Raw genomic sequence first — 21,715 nt, 5'->3', positions numbered from 1 at the left:
AGGATCCAATTCGGGGGGATGCCTAGTGAGGACCCTCATTCTCATATGGAAACCTTTTGCGACTATTGTGATGCTATCTCTCAAACGGTCGTGACTCAAGACCAAATTAGATGGGTCTTATTTCCTTTTTCCTTAATCGGCACCGCGAAGCAATGGTTGAAGGGCCTTGATAAGGCCACCCTTGGAATAGATTCTTGGAAGAAGTTGGCTCTAGCTTTCTACAAAAAATTCTACCCACCGGAAAAGACTAACATGCTAAGAGCTCAAATTACGGGTTTTAAGCAAAGGGATGAAGAGTCTTTGTATGAAGCTTGGGAGCGGTTCAACGGAATTTGTCGCTCATGTCCTCACCATGGACTTAGCGAATGGTTTTTGGTACAACAATTTTGGAATGGTTTATATGAAGATTCTAGGAACATTCTCAATATGGGATCCAATGGAATGTTCACCGAAGTTGATGAGAATCAAACATGGAACAAGATTGAGGAAATGGCGGTCCATAACTCACAATATAGTAGACCTCGCAAGGCTACTAGAGGAGGAAAGCATGAAGTGGACTCCGTTACTCAATTAGGTGCTCAACTTAGTGCTCACATTGACACAATCAACTTGAAGTTTGAACAAGCTATGGCTAGACTTGAGGAAAACTCAAAATCATCAAAGCATCATGTTAATGCCATGACGGCATCCTCATCAATCCCAAGTGGGATATGTGAGAATTGTGGAACTTTGGGACATGACCAAGGTGAATGTAGGGGAACAAATGAACAAGTGAATGCTTTCCAAGCATACAAGAGTGGTACCCCTTATTCCAACTTTTACAATGAAAACACCAAATTCCATCCAAATCTCTCATACAAAAGCCAAAATGTTCAAAACCCTCAAACAACATACACTCCACCACCCATGAGAAACCAAAATCAAAGACCCTTTTACAATCAAAACCAAGGTTACCAAAATCAATACAATCACCAAAATGACCAAGGTTTTGATGTCCAAAAAGCGGTCCTCCAAATGCAAAAAAATCAACAAAAAATTTTCACTCAAATGCAAAAAGATAGCCAAGCAAAAGAAACCACCATCAACAACATTCTAGCTCACACCAAGATGTTGGAAACACAATTGACTCAACTAGAATCTTCAAGCTCACAAAGACAAAAGGGGCAATCACCACCTCAAAGTAATCCCCCTAGACATGAAACGGTTAGTGCCATTCATTTGAGAAGTGGTACAAGGTATGAAGCACCGAAGAAGCAAGTTGAGGATGAAGTTGTGGAAGCTAGTGAAAAGGAAGAAATTATGCAAAACTCCAAAGATGGAGAATCGTCAAAAGAAGAAAGTTCAAAGAAAAATGAAGACAAGGCCAAGGAGAAGGAGCCCATTGTGATTAGACTTCCTTTTCCAAGTCGTCAAGCCAAGCCCAAATTTGATGATCAACTTGGAAAGTTCATGGAAATTGTGAAGAATTTAGAAGTCTCAATTCCTTTCACGGAATTAATCAATCACGTTCCGGCCTATGCGAAATACATGAAAGATATCCTCACAAAGAAGAAGTCGATCCGGAAGCTTGAGACTATCGCCTTCACTAAGGTGAGTAGTGCAATACTTCAAGGGAGTTCACCTCAAAAGTTAAAGGATCCGGGAAGCTTCTCAATACCGTGTACCATTGGCGACACGACGATCAACAAAGCCTTATGTGATCTAGGGGCTAGTGTGAGTGTCATGCCGTACTCGATGAGTAAAAGGTTGGGGATGGGAGAGCTTAAATGCACCAATATCACACTCCAAATGGCCGATAGATCGACGAAGACACCGTAAGGGATATGGGAAGATGTCCCCGTGAGAATTGGGAAGTTTTTCATCCCGGTGGACTTTGTCATTGTTGATATGGAGGAAGATTCCAACATTCCAATCATCCTAGGAAGACCTTTCCTACACACCGCCGGTGCGGTGATTGATGTGAAACATGGTGAGCTCACTCTAGAAGTGGGAGATGAAAGCATAACTTTTAATCTTGACAAGACTATGAGAGCTCCTCGTTTGCATGAACCATGTTTCATGATTGATCATTATACCCGAAAGGATGAAAGGAAGAAATCGGAACTCCAATGGAAGAAGAAAATTGAAGATGCTCCATTCAAAGAGCAAGTGAATTGTGACAAGGAGAGCTTGCAAAGCTCATCAAAATCAACCAAGGAAGAAGAGGATGGCCTCATTGGCCAAGAGAAGAAATTGGGAGAGTTGTCTCCATCTAAGCAAGAGATTTTCAATGATCAACTCAATGAAGTTTGTGGTCTTTGGGACGACGAATTTGAAGGGATTTTTAATCCCTACATTGGTAATGCCATCGATCAAGGCCAACAACAAGGGCCAAGGTCTATTGAGAACCTCTACCATGATAATGAACAAGCTTTTGATTACTTCTTCAAGGTGTTGAGCAACATCAACAACACCTTGGACATGCCCCCTTGACATCTCATCAAGAATGAGAGTTTGGTGGAGTCCTCCCTAAACCACCACTTGTAAATATTTCTAACCCCTAACTTACTTTTCAATTTTTGTATTGCATTTTTGTCATCTTTGGATTTTTATTTACTTTGATCAAAATAATTGTCATGTTTGAGAGAAGTGAGGGAGGGACTAACGATTTCAATTGATGTGTAGTGCTTTTAGCTTAGTGTGGGGATGGCAATTGCCTAGGCTATCCATGCCTTAGTAGTGCCCCCACAATGACAAACACAAGACTTGAAGAAAGAATGGAAGAATGGTATGGGAAACGCATTGTGCACGGATGGAATCGAATCCGTGTACACAGGGAAGAATCGAGCGGATTTCGAGAATCCGCCCGTCTGAAAGAATCCGAGCGTATTGCAGAAAAGACGCCCGTCCTGAACTGAGCTGAATTTTGAAAAATTCTTGACTGTGACTGAATCCGGGCGTCCTGTGAAGAATCCGCCCGTCTTGAAGAATCTGTCCGTCTTGTACGAAAGACGTCCGTCTTTGCAGCTGAGGAAAACAAGAAAAATTTTCTGGACTAAAATCCGTCCGTCTTTAAGCAAATCCGCCCGTCCCGTGTTCAGCGAATCCGAGCGGATTGTCACAAATCCGCCCATCTTTAGGCGAGTTTTGCAAAGTTCAGAAAGAGCAGAATCCGCACGGATTGGGCAGAATCCGCACGGATTGCCCGGGCAGAATCCGCACGGATTGCCCCTGCAGATTCGAAAATTTCGGTCTCTTTAAAACCCCTCCCACCTTCATTCATTCATTCATTCATTCATAAACACTACCCACAACATCAAAATCCTCATCCTCTCCATCACAAAAACAAAAACCCTCAACAACATTCACCAAAATCAAATCAAACCATCCTTCCAACAACAAATTAATCACTCCTTCTTCAACAAAAATCAAAACCAAGCACAAAATCTTCAACCTTTGAGTCGATTTTTGTTTTCATAAAGGCAAAGCCTTTCACCTTCAAATCGATTTGGGCATACTACAAATTGAAGATTTTTCATTCTTTTCTTGGTTAGTTCATCAATGGCAAGGACTAAGGGAGCAACAAAGGCAACAAAGGCACCAAAGGCTAAGGCACTCTCACAAAGGCAAAAGGCTCTTCAAACAAAGAAAGCATTGGCTATGGTGGTAGCAACACCAAACTTGGAAGTGCAACAACAACAACAACCTTCTATGGGATCAACAACACCTTCTACTCCGGTAATTGATCAACTTTTGCATTATCCGGAGGTAACTTTTATTTCCGATACCCATAGAAATACCTTTGTCAAGTTTGCTATGAAGTCATTACAATCCACCAAATTCATATGTGAAGATACCTTAGAAAAATTGGGTGTTCTTGAGCAAACAAAAGCCTTTTTCAATGCCATGGGGTTGAAGAAATTGTTTGAAACAAGGGAATTGACATACCCCTCCCTTACCTTGGAATTTTTAAGTTCTTTGAAAGTCACCAAAGTTGAGAATAGGGAGAATCTCGAGTTTCGTCTAGCTAATATTAGTAGACGCATTACCTTTAGGGAATTGGGTGAAATTTTGGGTCTTAGTGATGAACCGAGTTATTTTAAGAGTTATGGAAAGTATGACCCCGAACCTCTTTGGGAGGCAATCTCCGGGAAGAAATTTGAGGATTTTCATGCGAGTCGTGCTCTTTTGGTCCACCATCCGGGCATAAGAGTATGGCACAAGGTCGTGGGTAACACCATAATTGCTAGGAAAGATACCAACCATTTCACAAGACTTGATTTTATTCTCCTTGAATCGGCTTTGAATATCGGAAGAGTACACACCAAGCCTTACAATTCTTTGAGGCTCTTGGTAGATAGATGGCTCAACATTGATTGTGGGAAGAAGGACACGACCGTTATTGTCAATGGCGGCCTAGTCACACTCCTAGCTAAGCACTTTGATCCTAACTTCAATAAGGATAACAAGTACAAAGCAAAGGAGGGTGGTCATCTTGTTGATATGCATACTATGATTCACAAGTTCAAGTGGGTTGCCCATAACCCCCTTGACACTAAGTATGGATGGCTCACTAGTGAAGCTAGATCGTTCACCTTGCCTTCGAAGATTTGCCGTCTAAGCGTCCACCGGATCAATTATCTACTTCCCCTTTCCAAAGAAGCCGAGTATATCATTCAACAACAAAAGGGTGATCTTGAAATGCCCTCCTCTTCCATTGTCATACCACCTTACCCCCTTAAGTATGAAGAGTTCAAGCCGGAAGGAGTTGAAGTTGGGAAAGACTATGTGACTCTTCTCATGCAAGCAATGCACAAGCAAGCCTATGAAGATCGGAAAAATGCCTACTTGGCTCAATATCCACCCCTCCTACATTTAGCTAGGCAAGGACTACTTGATCCATCTTGTCCTTTGCCTAGTTGGGCGGATAGAGAAGTCTTATTTCCGGGTGCATCTAGGGTCGTTTTGGGTGACAATGAGGTTGTTGGAAATGATGAAGAAGTTGATGATAATATTGAGGAAGAAGCAAGTGAAGGAGAAAATGATGGTGAAGATGATGATGAGGAAGATGAGGAAGAAAGTGAAGAAGCAAATGACAAGGAAAGTGGCAATGTGACCACTTCTCATGAGGGAAGTGATGGTGATAGCATGATGGAAGATTAGCAAGCCTTGGAGACTCCTACACTCTCATGGTTTGTCTATTTCTCTCTTTGTATTTTATTTAATTTTGATCATTGTTGGAGTAGTCCTAGCCCCATTAGAGGACTCACACCTCGGTACCATTGAGGTGTTCTCATTCTATTGTTCCCATTTTCAAAATCCAAAATGACAAATTAGTTTCATGCATAGCATGACAAATTAGTTTCATACATTAGCAATAGTGTCTTACTCGGTTTGGGGAAGTTAATGCATACACAACGGGAGGTAATCTAAATTATCCTCTCCGTCATAACAAAAACCATGCATCATGTAGTGTAGCTTAGTGTAGATTGCATTTAGTATAGAAATCATGCATCATCTTTGCATAATTTCCATCATTTTGGCCATTGAGGACAATGCCCATATTAGTGTGGGGATGGGAATTCTAACATTTAACTCTTATTCAAAAATCCAAAAAAATTGAAAAATTTCAAAAATCATAAAAATTTGAAAATTGAAAACCCAAAAACATGTTTATTTCTTGTTGTAGTCTTGTATATATTGTCTTGTATATATTGTGTTTGTTCTATCCTTGTTCATATTGATTGACTACGCCACATCCGAGACATGAGGATATTGAAGACCGCATGGTATGATCTTTCCAATCTCCTTTTTCCTCTTTATGTTAATGACTATGTGGCTTTATTTTGATTGATGCGGTATAACAATGTGAACTTAGGACTTGCATTTAGTTTATATGTCATATTAGTTGATAGAATCACTTGCATTAGGATGTTTATATTAGTTGCATCATGGCATGTAGTTGCATGTTAGAAATGTTTTGAAAAATGCCTATTTAGGAACTTTGACAAGAGCAACTAAGCCATTATAAATACTTGTTCAACTTAAGACTTTGCCTACTAGAATGGTTGTAAAACACCCTAGATAGTGTCATACTAGTGTCTTTTGACCCATGACCCAAGGCCTAGTCAAGGGTTTGCATGTGAGTCACCTATCCAACCCCGTGATGCGATATGGACTTGGTTAACTTGTCTAGGTGACCTTGTTTGACCTTGTGGTAAGGCAACCCAAAAATATTTTCTATCAATAAGCTTGAAGTGCTCATTTCAAAGAAATTTTGTCATGTGGAAGTAATGTAATACCAAGGAAACCTCAAATGTTATGAATTGTTGAAAGATGAGAAAGTTAAGTTGTTTTGATGGAGGCATACCACTTCGATGTGCTTTGGTGTGGGATCCATTGAATTGGGCCCCCATACGGTTGTGAATTCGGCCGCCCAGAGACAGAGTGACTATCACCCCGAAAAGCTATTGTCTAGAGGTTAACCGGTTGCCTAATAAGCGATTGGCGAAAGCAAAGGACACTAGCCCGGAAGGGACAAACCCCATCTTAAATTTTTGAAATGTGAAAGTGAAATGAGGGCAATTTTGAATACTAAGTCATATCCACCCTTTGTGAATAAAGATTTGACCATTTCATTCCCAAAAAGCCTTTTGTCAAGCCACTTGGTCGAGCTTGGGACGATCCATGACCTTTACTTTTGTAGAGAATTCGAGACTTGTCATGTCATATGCCACTAGCATCATAGGGATCATCATTCCACCACCATCCGATCGCTCTTGACGAAAGCATTTGGAAATTGAGGACGAAAGTAGTCTAGTTTAACACCATTTGGAGGTGATTTAGTGCCATCCTCTTAGACTTAGTAATTTGTTGAACTAGTATTTGTGAAGGATTACATGCTCTTAAATTTGTTCCTCTTTAGTGCCTCCGCCACTTGATGAGGGAGTGGTTATTCTTTTTGTAGATGCATCCATTATGTGTTTTTATGTGCTTAATGTTTGGATGTGTCGCCATTTTGGCAAGACCCACCTTGCCTTGCAAGAAGGCATCCTACCTCATGGTTGTCTTGTTGTGAGTTGAAGGGGCGGAGTGGAACCCGCTAATTGTCTCATATCGGCTATATTATTAGGATAGGTTAGTATTGGTCCTAGTCTTTGTCACCTCTTTACTCGGGACGAGCAAAGGTTCGGTTTGGGGATATTTGATGTGACCATAATTGGCGCATATTTAGCCCCCGAATTAGCCTTGTTCCCATGCTTTTTAGTGCTTATTTGGGTCATTTCTTATCTTTAGTTCTTTGTTTTGCATATTCTTTGAGATTTTGATCCCTTGTTAGGAAAGGAGTAAGACTCTTGCATTTTCATGGCAAAACGAGACTAAATTGATCGAATTCAATGACCAAGCATCAAGGAGAGACAAGATTAGAAGGCCTTTGTACATATTATAGTAGAAGAGCAATGTTGAGAAAAGATCCTTGAGTCTCCAAGGAAATCCCCAAGGAATTTATGAAGAAAAGGGAAGAAAAGAAGAAGATTTGTTGCTGACTGACAATCCGAGCGGATTGTCACCAATCCGTCCATCCCGCAGCAGCACAATCCGAGCGGCTTTGCCACAATCCGCTCGGATTCCACCTCCACAATCCGCCCGGATTCCCCTGAATCCGCTCGGATTCCAAAGCCAGAATCCGCCCGTCCCGACCCCATTCCGCCCGGATTCTAGCACAGCACGGATTGTCTTCTCCAAGCTACGAAGAAAGAAGCCCTTCTCTCAAAAAATACCGGCTCTTCCTTGCTCAACTTAAAAAGTGTAATTACTAGTTTAGCCCTTAGTTAACCCTAATGCATCCTCCCTAATTTCCACTATAAATACCCCATTAGTCTAATTAGAGGAGCATGTTCTTCTTATCAATAATTAGTGTAGTTAATATCAATCAAATCTCTCTTTAATATTGTAATCAAGTATTAATCAAGTTTTAATCCAAGTTTTAGTTCTTCAATCTCTCTTTTGTTCATCCTTTATTTTGGGTAATTGAAGATTATTTTGGGTTATTGTTGGGAGATTGACAACCTCTCAATCAAGCATTCAAGTACTTCTTTTATCTTTGCTTTATTATTGGAATCATTAGTAGGTATAATCTCTTAATCCCTTTTTAATTATTGTTAATTACTTTCATTTATTCATCATGTTTCATATTATTGGTATGATTGACAACCTTGCTAGCATGATCAACATGATAATGAGTGAGTAGTCTCTTAGCTAGGGTTAATGGGTGATTAAGGGAAACCAACATGGGGAATGATTCATGCTTAAATTAATATGCTTTCATGTTTTATTTGCTTGCTTGTTTTGATCTCAACTCATGCACATGTTATATTTGATGAAATGCTAAGCTTATGAATCCTTGCATTTACTATCATCTCCTATCTTTTCAATGAGACTTGTAAGATATAACCCAACTCGAGTCTCATTAGACCATGCATGTTGTTGAGTAGGGAAGATTAAGTCGACTTGTAGGTGTTGTACAATCTAATCGATTCGGCTCCGGGACCCAAACTTTCCTAGGATTGTAAGATATAACCCAACTCAATCCATCACAACAATAATTGCTTGCTTATAATTTGAGAACATGTTTGTATGATCATATCCCATGATTCCCCTATGATCCCATGACACCCTAGTGCCTTTAATCAATTGTTTACACCCCTTTAATTCATCTTGCTTGTTTATTTTCATTGCTATTTTAGTTTAGTGACCTTCTACATCAACCCAATTTGTGACACCCCTTAGACACCACTAGTTGCAATAGAAATCTCATTTCAACTCCCGTCCCTTGGGATCCGACCTTTACTTGCCTCTTTACTAATTGTAGAGTTGTTTGTGGAGCTATAAATTGTGTTTTGATTTGATCGTGACCAACGACCACATCTTAATTTGTGAACACTTAGCGGGATCGCATCAAGTTCAGAGACAGAAATCAACCTGGAACAGGCGCAGCAGAGCTGCACCCTCTGGAAGAGCGCGGCTATTCTTTGCGTCATTCCAAGGGTGAGTGAGTTGTTAAAGCGGAACTGCAAATCGTTAATGTTCGTGGGTGAATTTAAGGATTAATTATGATATTCGACTCGGATGGAAGTGATTTAATGTATTAATTACATGCGAATGAGTCATAAAAGCAATAAAACATGAATGAAACGAATGTGGATGAATTAATTACATGAATGATGGATTGATTAGTGACATGGGTGAACTAAATAGGCTAAATATGACGAATTAATGACGAATACGATAATGGACAGATGGAAATATATCAAAGATCGAATTCCAGAGACTCAATATGAAAGAATCGAATCTCAACAACCCGGATTGATTTTAATGACAAAAACCCGCAAATATTGGATTACTTGGGATTTAAGTCGGGATTTAATGACGAATTATATGTGTTAATGACGATGAACAATGTACATGTGAAATTATTATGCTATTATGTCAAGAAATTGAAGAACAAACGAAAACAAACAAAAAACAACGAATTGACAGAGGACGAAGGAAGAAGAAAGGAAGCGAGAAGCTGCGGCGGCCTCACGAAGAGCGCGATGTGTCTGCGTCCCTTCAAGAGGCGCGGCGATTCTTTGCGTCCTTTCTCGACGCTCATCTTCTGGTAATCCGTAAAAAGGGTTTTAAAGCATGGTTTTATAAATCGGTTTTAAAAAGTATTTTCGACATAAATCTTACATTAATGATACAAAAGGTAAATAACAATAAATAAAGAAGGATTTACACCCCCAGACTTACATGTTTGACGAAACGAGATGAACTAAGTTTATGATTAGTGATGCTCGACTCGAATGCAACGAAAGTGCCCTCGTAAAAGGAAAACGATTAAGATTAATTAAGTTGATTGATTTTGGAGTTGGTCAAATTGGTCGGTCATGCAAACGAGGCTGGTACTCAGAAGGATCCGAGCTTACGTGGTCGAATGTTCAAGCACGTAGACGCCAAAAAGTAAGAACGTGGTCTAGAATGCAAAGGGAGAAGAGAAGGGCGGACACTCACGCGAGAAATATGAGGAGCGAAGGCTCCTATTTATACTAATCACGTGAAGGCATTAGGGTTTTCAGAGAGACTTTAAAAGTAAATCTCGAAAAGATATGAAAAGATACGAAAAATATGCAGAAAAGGACCTGGGAAGAGGCGCAGCAGTCACTGCGTCCCTTGGAAGAGGCGCAGCAACTGCTGCGTCTGTTCCCAGGTGATTTCCTCCTGCGGAAGAAAGATTTTCGTGTTTAATTTAAGGAATAACGGAATAATCTTATTTTCATTAATATTTTGTATGAATATTAGGGGAAATTCTTTACCAAAGATTAAAAGATTGTGAAAGATTTATAAAATATGGAATAGAAATATCCGGAACATTCCAGAACATTCTGACTCGGGATTTAGCGGTTATCAGAAAATGAAGACGGTTTTAGGCCCAGACTCCAAATGTACTCTAATTACTGTCAAAACGACCGTATTGGCGCGTAGATGACAATTAAGAGGTAGACATCAGTGTTTGAGCAATCACTTGACGATAAACTTACGAACTGTCACAAATCGTTCCGCGTACCAAACATGCGGCCCAATCATCACCGGGTGGTTTGCGAGAGGTGCAGAAATGAGGTATCTACACACATGTGTTAGAGGTAGAGAACATGAAGCTAGATGAGTCTTTGTCTTATATTGAGGTGCCCAAACAGATTCTTGATCGCAAGGTTAGGAAAACCAGACACGGTGAGACAGTGTTGCTTAAGGTTCTTTGGTCTAACCATGAGGTTAAGGAGGCTACTTGGGAGGCAAAGAAGGCTATGAGGGAGCGGCATCCGTCTCTTTTTTATCAGGTATGTGTGGTTACGGGGACATAACCTTGTTTCTTTTAGGGGGGTAGGAGATGGTCGCATAAAGTTTTTGCAAGTTTTTGCATGTTTTATGTTGGTGCTAGTACAGTTAGTAGTTGTCTTGAGTCGGGTTGAGTTTTGTTTTGGGAGGTTTGTTTTGAGTTTTGTGGTCAGTTTTGGTTTTGATGTTGTGTCGGGGTGATGTTAGTATGTTTTGTTTTTGTTTGTGGTTTGAACTTCGGGGACGAAGTTCTTTTTAAGGAGGGAAGACTGTAATACTACGGTTTTATGTGTCGTTAGGTACTCTATCGAGTGGGGCTTACTCTGTCGAGTAAGTAGCTTTTTACGCAAAACATATACAATAGACTGCCTGTAGGGTACTCGACCGAGTAACACTACTACAGATACAGGCTATAACAACGGTCAAAAACCGTTGTTATATAAAAAAGCGGACGTTGTTAAAGCGTCCGTTGTAGAAGGTTTTAACAACGGTTGGTTTACTTAAGGAAACCGTTGTTAAAACTATTAACCACGGTTTTATGTATAAAAACCCGTTGTGGAAAGTGTGACACAATTTTGGGGGGAAAGTTATAACAACGGGTTTTAATATACAAAACCGTTGTTATAACTAAAGACAACGGGTTGTTATAAAATAACCGTTGTTGTTTGTTCTTAAAAAATAAAAAAAATTAAATTAAATATTACTAGATGCATGCATAATTACGGCTGTTAGAATTCGATGCATGCATTATTACCGACATCACTTTGTACATATGAACGGATAATATGGAATGAGAAGGGTTAGTAATAGGATTTGAAGCGACATTATTGAGATATATGATGATGATTATGGCACAACTTCCTAACATATATATTAATTAAAAAGAAATTAACTCAACCCACACATTGCTTAGTATAAATACATTGCATATCTCAACTAACATTTCCATTATCTCATATATTCATCTCCAAACTCTAACTGTTAAAACAAACTCTACTTAATCTTTCAAATCAAACTCAAAAACTCTAAGAAAATGAATGATTTCATCCTAAAGACTCTTACCATGATCGAGAACAACAACAACTTCATCCGCCGGTTCCTCCATATTGAGGAAAGTTTCAGGAGCTACCTTGCGGAAGCTCGATCCGCACTGAAGCACGCCAAAGAAGATGGCTTGACGGAGCGGCGGCGATTGCGGCTATATGACGATATAGCAAGCTGCTGAACGGAACCTCCAAATAGCCAAGGAGGAGAGGATGGATACGATAGAGCACAATAAGATCCTCCATGAAAATATAAGAATTGCATTTTTACATATGTAATTTTTTTTTTTTTTTTTAATTTATGTATTTATAAATATATATATATATATATATTAATTATGTTTATCTTACTTCTTCATCTTGCTTCTTCATTGTTTTAGTAACTAATTATGCGAACAATACTTAAACAAATAACATAATGGTCGATAAAAACACATATATGCAAAAGAAATAAATAGAAAAAGAAAATAATGACGATGAAACTAACCGTGACGGCGAGATTTACCTGATAAATACAGAACGTAATAGACGATGAAATCACGTGTGGCGAGAAGATAAAGCGACGATGAGAAAGAGAGAAATAGAGAAAGAGAGAAAGAGAGTGTGTATGTGTTTTGTGTTTGTTTGTCTGCTGTGTTTGTGTTTGTGTATTAAGGGTTGTGTTTTGTGGCTGCAGCAGACTTCTGTTTGTGTGGTTTATAGTATGGAAGGTATTGACAACGGTTATTAAACAACAACCGTTGTGAAATATGTTTTAACAACGGTTGTAGAAAACACCCGTTGTCAAATATGTTTTAACAACGGGTTTCAAAAGTAACCGTTGTGATTACTTTTCACTAACTTTGCGCCAATTTTGCGCCAAATTATTAACAACGGTTCCGCATGTGTGACCCGTTGTTAAAAATAATAACAACGGTTTTTATAACCATACCCGTTGTAATTGATTTTACTAAAATTCGCGCCATACATTCTACAACGTCTATTGTGATTTTCGTGAATAATCGTTGTTAAAGGGCCGTTGTAGTTGCCTAAATTTGTAGTAGTGTAAGTTGGGGACTCGATCGAGTAAGGGGCACTCGATCGAGTAAGTCACTTACTCGATCGAGTAAGTGAGTTTACGGGTGATGATTGACGGGTTTTGTTAATAATGCGGGATTAGTATATAAAGCTTTCGTCACTTTTCTTAAAACACTTTTACACTCTAAAACCTTTCAAAGAGAAGATTAGAAGTTACGTTGGTTGTTCTCGCCGCATTATTAGCAAATCCCCAGGCTAGAAGTGTCGGATTGCATTGTTCTTTACGTCGTTGTGATCCTTGTGTCGAGGGTAAACTTTTTATATAAATTTTATAATGTTTTATTAAGATTGGTTAAACCCTAATTGGGTGATATTGGGGGTTTTGGGTGATTTATATGAATATAGTAGTAATTGCTTGTATGTATGTTATAGGAGGAGGTTTCGTTGAGGAAAGATTCTGATTTAGCTGCTTGATCAACTGTTGGTGTTTGCTTTCCAGGTAGGGTTTTCCTACTCAGTATTGGCTAAATAATGTGTTGGTGATTGTTGTTGTGATTGTTAAATAATTATAATGTTGGATTGGTTTTGGTGATTGTTGATATTATATTGTTGATTGGTTGTGTATCTGTCTATGATCTTCGGGGTGCGTCCCTGGCTGAGTGGAGTCACTTGCGGGAGTGGCTTCACGCCCTTGATAAGCCCCTTGTGGTTCCCGTCACAAGGGGAATGTGCACATTAATGAACTTGGGTTTATGGCTCGATGGAGATGAGCGGGGCTTAGGTGGGAACGGTTGCGGTCCCCCACTAGCGGCGAGGAGTACTTGTTGCGATGGGTACTCTGGCAGGGCTAAACACTTTAGTGTGTAGTCAGTTGTGTGGAGATTGGAGATGGGGACTAGAGACTGGTTTGAGCTATTTGTGATATTGTTTCATTGTGGCATTTGTTTTTATGTAATCAGTACTGACCCCGTTAACTGTTTTAAAAACTGTGGTGATCCATTCGGGGATGGTGAGCAGTTGTTGAGCATGTATGATGGCTTATGCGAGGGATAGCTGGGATGGAGTCGCCACCAGTGTTAGAGTCTTCCGTTGTGTTTTATTTAGTTGTTTGAGTACTTTGGTTTTTGGAGAACAGTTTTATTCCTTTTGACAGTTTTTGGGACTTTGTTGTATGACCTAAACTTTATTATCATTTAAATACGTTACGTTATTATGTATTTGAGTATCAATTCCTCGGGTAACCGAGATGGTGACGCTTCCATATCTAAAGTGGTCCTGGTAAGGCACTTGGAGTATGGGGGTGTCACAGGGGATAAAGGGGGGGGGGGGAGGGGATAGGAGATGGTCGCATGCATATTTTGAGTTAATTTTAGGTCAACATGGTTGTGTTGTTAATATTTTTGAGCTTGGTATGAGTTGTTTTGTTGTTCATAGTCGGTGTAAGTGGCTCTTTTGAGTAGTTGTGGGTGTTGTCTCTGAGTAGTTAGTGTTGCTTTGTATCGTTTTGTTTTGAGTAAAGTATGAACTTCGGGGGCGAAGTTCGTTTAAAGGAGGGAAGACTGTAATACCACGGTTTTCTGAGTCTAGCTTACTCGGCCAAGTAGGGTTAACTTGGCCGAGTAAGGTGTCGTGTGTTTTCTGGTCAGGCTACTGTTCAGGAACACTCGGCCGAGTAGTGTAATACTCGGCCGAGTAAGGGGTACTCGACCGAGTACTCCGAATACTCGACCGAGTAACCGGTCTAACGGAATTAATCTCCGCAGTTTGATTAAGGGTGATTAAAAATTTATATAAATCGTGTTTAACTGTTTCTATTCATTTTTACCAAAACCTAACTTTGTTCTTCACTCCTCTAATCATCATTAATCAATCCCAAGGCAATTGATCGTTTGTGAGTCTTTCGTTCATCTCTTTTGCAACAGTTTCGTCGGTAAGTCACTAATTTCGTATCTTTTGATTAGATTTGTCTTTTAGGGTTTTGCCCTAATGATTAGATTTGGGGAAAAGGTTGATTGACATGTTCGTGATTAGAATTATTTTGATTGTTGTTAGGTGAAGGATTAGTAGAGGAACGTTTCTAGCTTCCGCTGTGTACTTGTGATTCAGATCAGTAATAAGGTAGGGTTTCCCTACTCAGTTGCCTGTTTAATTGATTTAAGACGGATTGATTTGTATTGGCATGATTAGTATCATTGTTGGAATTATCTTTCTTGGTTGTTGTTTGTCTATGTTTGCGAGGTGCGTCCTCGGTTGAGTGGAGTCATCACTCGGGAATGGCTTCACGCCCTTGATTCGCCCGTGTGGTTCCCGTCACAAGGGTGATGTGCACATTAATGGACATGGGTTATTGCTCGTTGCGATGAGCGGGGCTTAGGTGGGCAAGGCTGCAGTCCCCCACTGGCGGTGAGGATTACCTTTTGCGATGGGTAATCTGGCAGGGCTACGCACTTATGTGTCTAGCCGGTTATTGGACATGATTGAAGTTGGGAGAATGATTATACAGTTGGAATGAATTGCATTGGTTGTTTCTTTGTGATTGTCTTATCTTGATTATTCAATGAACTGACCCCGTTTATGTTTTATAAAACTATGGTGATCCATTTCGGGATTGTGAGCAGATTATGACAGGTGATGATTCATATTAGATGCGGGCACGAGGAGGGGATGTCGTCACTTAGAGTCTTAGCTTCCGCTGTCACGAGGTTTAGATAGTTGGTTTTTTTGTATTTGGATTTATATTCTTTTTACTTTGGTTTTCAGTTTTAAGACGATGTATTCATTTAACATTATACTTTAATAATTGTTCTTGGATGGTCACTTTTGATATACTTACCTCGGGCAGCCGAGATGGTGGCATCGTTATATGCTAGGGTGGTCCTTGGTGAAACACCTTGGTATATGAGGGTGTTACAATCTTGGACTCACGTGAATTTAAAATTAAAAAGCAATTAGTAAAAGCAGTAGAAATAGAATAATAATGATCTTAGTTTCATAAAATAGATAGTGTACTTAGCTTTAGCTGACGATGCGTATAAGATTGTACCACTGTTGAAAAGAGTTGCTAAGTTTGAAATCTGCAAGTAAATATATACACAGGTTATCACCATAGTAATTTGGGGGAGGAAATCACGCTAATAGTTTAAATTTAAAATAGTAAGAACAAAATTGGGAATAAACTTATTTTAAATACTGTACAATGTCCAAGTCGTACACATCCTGCATTAGAAACGAAAGAAATTACAATATAGCATAGGGAAAAAAATAGGTCAGTTTTAATAAAAAAAAAGTTCTTTTTGCAAAAGTTATTAAGCTTCATAACACGAAACAAAGAGAAAATTTTTATCATTAATCCAGGTTGAGACGAGTCAGGTCAATACAGTGAGGGACGGGTCAAGTCAAACCAGTTGGGGATGGGTCAAGTCAAACCAGTTGGGTTCGAGTCGTGTCATCCCATTTTGCTTAGGTTTAGCTACTCTGGGAATGGGTCGGGTCAGAAGCATGGATCTGATTATGTCTACAATTTTAATTTAGAAATACATAGATCTATGCATTTCTTTACAAATAACTAATTAATTAACAGAAATAAGGTTAAAATCATAGATCTATGTATTTAGCCAAAATTTATTTAAAATAATTAATTAAAAATATTTAAAAAATTTATGCTCTTTTTTAATCAACAATTATAAGAATAATATTTGATAATATTACTATTAAAAATGCCATAAAATATTAAAATTTGAAAATTTGAAAAAAATTAACATAAAAATGTTACAACCATAGATGTATAGAGTCATGCAAAATAAATCGACTACCTCATGGAAAAAAACAAGAACCCTATTTATTTGATAAAAATAGGGCCTCTTTTTATGGTACTATGTCGGAATTAATACTTTTATGTCAGATTTAGAGTTCTAATTATAAGTTAACAGAAAATAAGATTTAATTTATGAGAAATTAAAACATCAAAACAAAATCATTAAATACAGGATAAATATATGTATAATGTACCTTCAAGATGAGGATTTGTTGAGGCGTAAGAGGATGAGATCTTCAGAGTAAGGCGGCCGATGATGGCGAGAGTAAGTCGAATGACTGAAATGGGGAGAGGATGATAGACGCGGCATCTTTAATTGTAGCTCACTTGGCATCTTCAATTGTAGCATTGATGAAAAGAAAAGCTAATTTTGAAACCTGAAAGTAAACAAATTTTAGGATTAGAATGATAGCAATGTAGGGGAAAAAAGAATAGTAATCTTTAAATTAGTAGCATAAAAAATTTGAACTTAGTTTAATGGTGTAATCGTGCCAGTCGAGACAAAATTTGCATTTGTAATTAGAAGAAAATTAGAAGGAAATCAATTCTACTTAAGATGAACTTCGGGTCAAGTAGTCAAAATTGGTCGGGTCGGTTTGGTTCATACTTAAGTGGGTCGGGTCAGACCCATGTGGGTCAAATCGGGTTAAACACATGTGCGTCAATTCGGGTCATACCCATGTGACCTACACTCAAAATTGGACCCTATTTTGTAGCATTTATGTCTGAAAATAGCATATTGCATGTTATTATTTAAAAACTTAAGATTAAAATTCAAACTCTTCCCATAATATCTTAGAACTGATTGTTTTAATGGTAAAAACGCCTAATAAATTGTTTTAGTATGATAAAAGGCCTATGAATTTTACATAAACACAAAATAATTACAAAAACATAAAACAAACCCAACAAAATCACTTTGCATGTTATTAGGAATTAAAAAAAAAAACTGGGTATAGCACTTTACCGTCATCGTCTTCTTCTAGATTGCCTTGGACATCGATCTCATATTTTTGTGTTCATCTTTATCTTTCCATGTTTATCTTGATATTACATGATCAAATATATGGTACGATGAGGGTATGAGAGCATGGACAAGGGCGACAGAATATCACAGTACATGATACGTGCATTTTATATAGTCCTTTTTGGTCTTTTTATGCACGTATTTCTATGCTATTATCGTAGTTTTATGCTACGAAATGCCCCGAATATGCTATTTTGGTTTTTTTGTCTTATTTGTAAGAATGAAACATAAAATAGTGAAATCGAACCTTTTACCGTCCGTTTAGCATGCATTTGGAGGAAAAGTGAATTTGGAGCGGGAATGTAGCTGTCTTGAGATGCGCAAAGAAGTAAAATAGCTAGGCGAGCAAAGGAAGAACTTCAAATTGCTAGTGCCTACTTTGAAGAGCTGTATCTCGAGTTCTACAACAGATTTTCAGGTTATTCAAATTGAAGATGAAAGTTTGTCCTCTTAGCTTTCCAACGCCACCGGAATCGCTCTGTTTGCCCAAGTAACGAAGAAATGGCAGCCGTTTAAAGTTCAGTGCGCAAATCAGGAATTGTGCGCTGGAAAGTACTCGATCGAGTAGATTTATGTTCGATCGAGTCCTTTTTCTACTCGATCGAGTAGATTCAATTTAAGGTTTACTCGATCGAGTAGATTTTCTACTCGATCGAGTGGTTTGAGCTTAATTTTTCTCGATTGAGTGGTTTAAAATCACTCGATCGAGTAGTTTCTTATTGGGCTCGGGCTTTTTAGTCTTAATTCGTTATTAGGTCAAATAAAAATCCTATTTTCTATAAATAGGAAGGCTTGAGACGTCATTTGGATATCTCACACACTATCATATGTTACTTCTTCTCTCTCTTGTCAACTGTTTTACAGCTGGATATTATTTTCTCTTTATTTTCCGGATCCTTTACACTGTAACTTTCTTTTTTCCTTTTCTCTTTAATTTAATTAATGTTTATTGTTCTTCTTTCCTTAATTCTTGTTCTTTATTTATTCATGTCTGGCTAATTCTCTCTGCTAGGATTAGGTGATTCAATGGATTAATGTTAATCGCTAATTAGTTTATAGATTGGTCGTTGTTGTTTTAGTCTAAGTTGTTAATCACTGCTATAATTGTATCCTGCTAGTTGAATCGATGCAATTAGCCTTTTAATTTAGGTAAGCCTTGATCTAGACCGAAAGGTTGGAAGGGGTAAGACCCGCAGTGATCAATAGGATGCTTTAGTGAGGGCGAAAGTTAAGCTAATAGCATTTTAGGGTGAATTGAGACTGAAAGGAGATATTCATTGCCCCTTAGACCGACACATCGACTGATCTACGACCTGAACTGTGATTGACTGACGTTCATTGATGACCCGACATCCTAGTTATCTCTCTTTTTCCTGTTAAATTCTCTTATCCCTTTTCTCTTGCCTTTATCTTATTTAGTTTAGTCAAAACAATTAAAAACCCCCAACTGTGACACTAGACAGACCGAGTAGACAAGTGAATAGTGACCGCCTCCCTGTGGAGATCGACCCTACTTATCGCTAGCTTCTGTTAGTTATATTTAGGTATTTATTTTTGGTACAGAAACGACCGTATCAAATTTTGGAGCCATTGCCGGGAAGGCAACTATTTATTTACTTGTTTTATTTTGTTTGTTTTTAACCTCAAGGAATTTTTTCCTTGAGGCAGTTCTTATCTTTTTCCTTGAGTGCTGTTTTGATAGGCCCTACAGGTCCTACCTAGACAGTTCTAGGTGAAAGATCGTCAAAGGGAAGGCTTGAGTACCTTTGACACGTCACCTATGTCATATTATATGGCGCAGCAGGTGATTTACTGCTGGAGATGTGGTGCTGCTGAGCACAATGCAGCTTTTTGCATGGCAGAAAATGATGCGGTCTACGAGTTCAGGCTTTGGGGACGAGCTAGACATTCCTCTTTAGTTGTGCCGCCGCATCTACCCTATCAACGGGGCTACCAACAGCCTCCGTTTGTCTAGCCACCGCGACAAGAAGCTCCTCCCCCTGATAGGCAGAAAGAAGAGATTGCGGAGCCGATATCTTTGATGAAGGAACTTGCACTCAAAAGGCAAGAACATGATGGACAATTTTTTGCGCAAATTGATGAGCTCGAGTCTGAAATAGCTCAGTTAGCTGCTGAGTCGAAAATTAGGCAACTAGAGGAAGCCTGCGTTACCTACGCAGAGAGAGGTTTTTCCCATGAAGAAACCATGTTGCCTGATGCTGATGATGATTTCTATGACTCGGATTACGAAGTTCTATCATATAGTGACGCTTCAGACGAAGATTCATGCACTGTACAGCAAAAATCACTCGATCGAGTGACATTTATTAGTCGATCGAGTGAAATACCTGAAGAAAGGTTCGATCGAGCATAAAATTCCACTCGATCGAACAACTGCATAAAGGGAGTACTCGATCGAGCTGTTCCAAATGCTCGATCGAGTCATTATCAAGAGGAAAGTCCTCGATCGAGTAATAATTCTGCTCGATCGAGTGGTTTGGCCAGTGAGAGCAATGATTTGTTACTTGGGTTCGTTTTAGACGACAATTTTGATGATGACAACGGTTACGGTGAATCCCCCCTTTTCAAGGCCGAGCTGGATGCACTTGAGGCTGCGATTTACGGGACGATATCCACAGAGGAGGGTGACGAGAAGACAGCTGAGTCGGTAATTGCTCCTAGCACGGATGAGGTAATATATTCTTTTGTCAATGATTCCGACATTGAGAGCAACCCACCTGAGGTAGTTAACGATAATTTTATTATTGTTTGTTTGAGTAGTACATTGCCTCATTTGACTTATGCTTCGCATTTTAATGCTATACCCCCTCCCAGTTGGTCAAATAATTTAACGATCTTTCACCGTTCTTGTCATCATAATTTTGTTAATCTGAAACGGTACCTTAATTTATTGTTAATTGCTCCCGAGCTCCTATATTTTATGGATAAATTTAGGAGCTGTCATAGGAAATTTGTTAGGCTCAAACGTTTATACATTCCATTTTCCTATGCTACTATTCTACCTTGGTGCTACTTACAGTTTTGTGTAGCACATGCGCAGCTGTTTGATAGGTTGCTGCGCGCTTTGAGTTGTATTGACCATGCTAATTAAATAGAGGCTCGAAGAAAAGAAGGTCGAGCTGGGACCTGTCTGAAACTAGCGCTACCCGGGAGGCAACCCGGAGATTTTATTTTTAGTTGTTTTTCAAACATTTCAGTTTTTATTTTGTTTAATAATCGGTTCCCTCGATCGAGTTTTCTTGCTTTGATTCGCTTGCTATGACGCCACTATGAAGCTGTTTGTGACCTCCCATGTTGCTGGCTGGTTTGGGGAGGTCCCTTCTTCGCGTTATCTTGTAAGTTTTCCGCATCTTCACTCTCCTTTTTTAGTTTGCATTTCCTTTCCCTATTTTTGGGTACAATGAGGGCATTGTACGGTTTAGTTTGGGAATGTTATACATCCATATCTGTGTCTGCATATTGTTTTTATTGCATTTCTTTTATCACGTTTAATTTCTGTATGCATTGTTTTTTTTTATTTTTATAAAATTCAAAAATCTCATAAAATTGGAAAAATTCAAAAAATTCACGTTTATTTTGGCATGTAGGTTGAGTCGGAACGGTCGATTTCGATGATGAAATTGCACTGCAATTGTCCTTTTGCTTAAGCCTTGCAAAAACTAATTATCTTTTTAGCTTTGTCTTATTGCATATCTACGAGTTAATGTTAAAATTTAGCTGAACAAATAGACTTGACCTGAAATTTTGGCGAGCTACTTATAAATTCTAAGGATTAGAGCCTTATAAACTGGTGTCATTTATGACCAGTTTAATGTAGGATTGTGAGTAGTTACTCCTTGCATAACATGTATCATCAATTTCACGTATATGAAATTCAATTGTTTTTTGCCTGCATACATTCGGGTTAGTGGTTGGTGTCACATGCAGGGAGGTGCT

At 38.8% G+C, this 21,715-nt stretch overlaps 1 non-coding gene across 1 annotated transcript; it reads right to left on the bottom strand.

Annotated features, from left to right (window-relative positions):
- Nucleotides 1-252: 252 nt before the first annotated feature.
- LOC141610213 (small nucleolar RNA R71) lies at nt 253-359 on the bottom strand. The gene has a single exon (XR_012528107.1). It is a non-coding gene; the product is annotated as a small nucleolar RNA R71 (small nucleolar RNA).
- Between the last annotated feature and the right edge of the window lie 21,356 nt (nt 360-21,715).

Source organism: Silene latifolia, chromosome 10 (assembly GCF_048544455.1).
Source record: "Silene latifolia isolate original U9 population chromosome 10, ASM4854445v1, whole genome shotgun sequence".
In the NCBI taxonomy this organism is placed as follows: Eukaryota; Viridiplantae; Streptophyta; class Magnoliopsida; order Caryophyllales; family Caryophyllaceae; genus Silene; species Silene latifolia.
The sequence above is the reverse complement of the archived record's forward strand: the minus strand, read 5'-3'. Positions and strand labels throughout refer to the sequence as shown.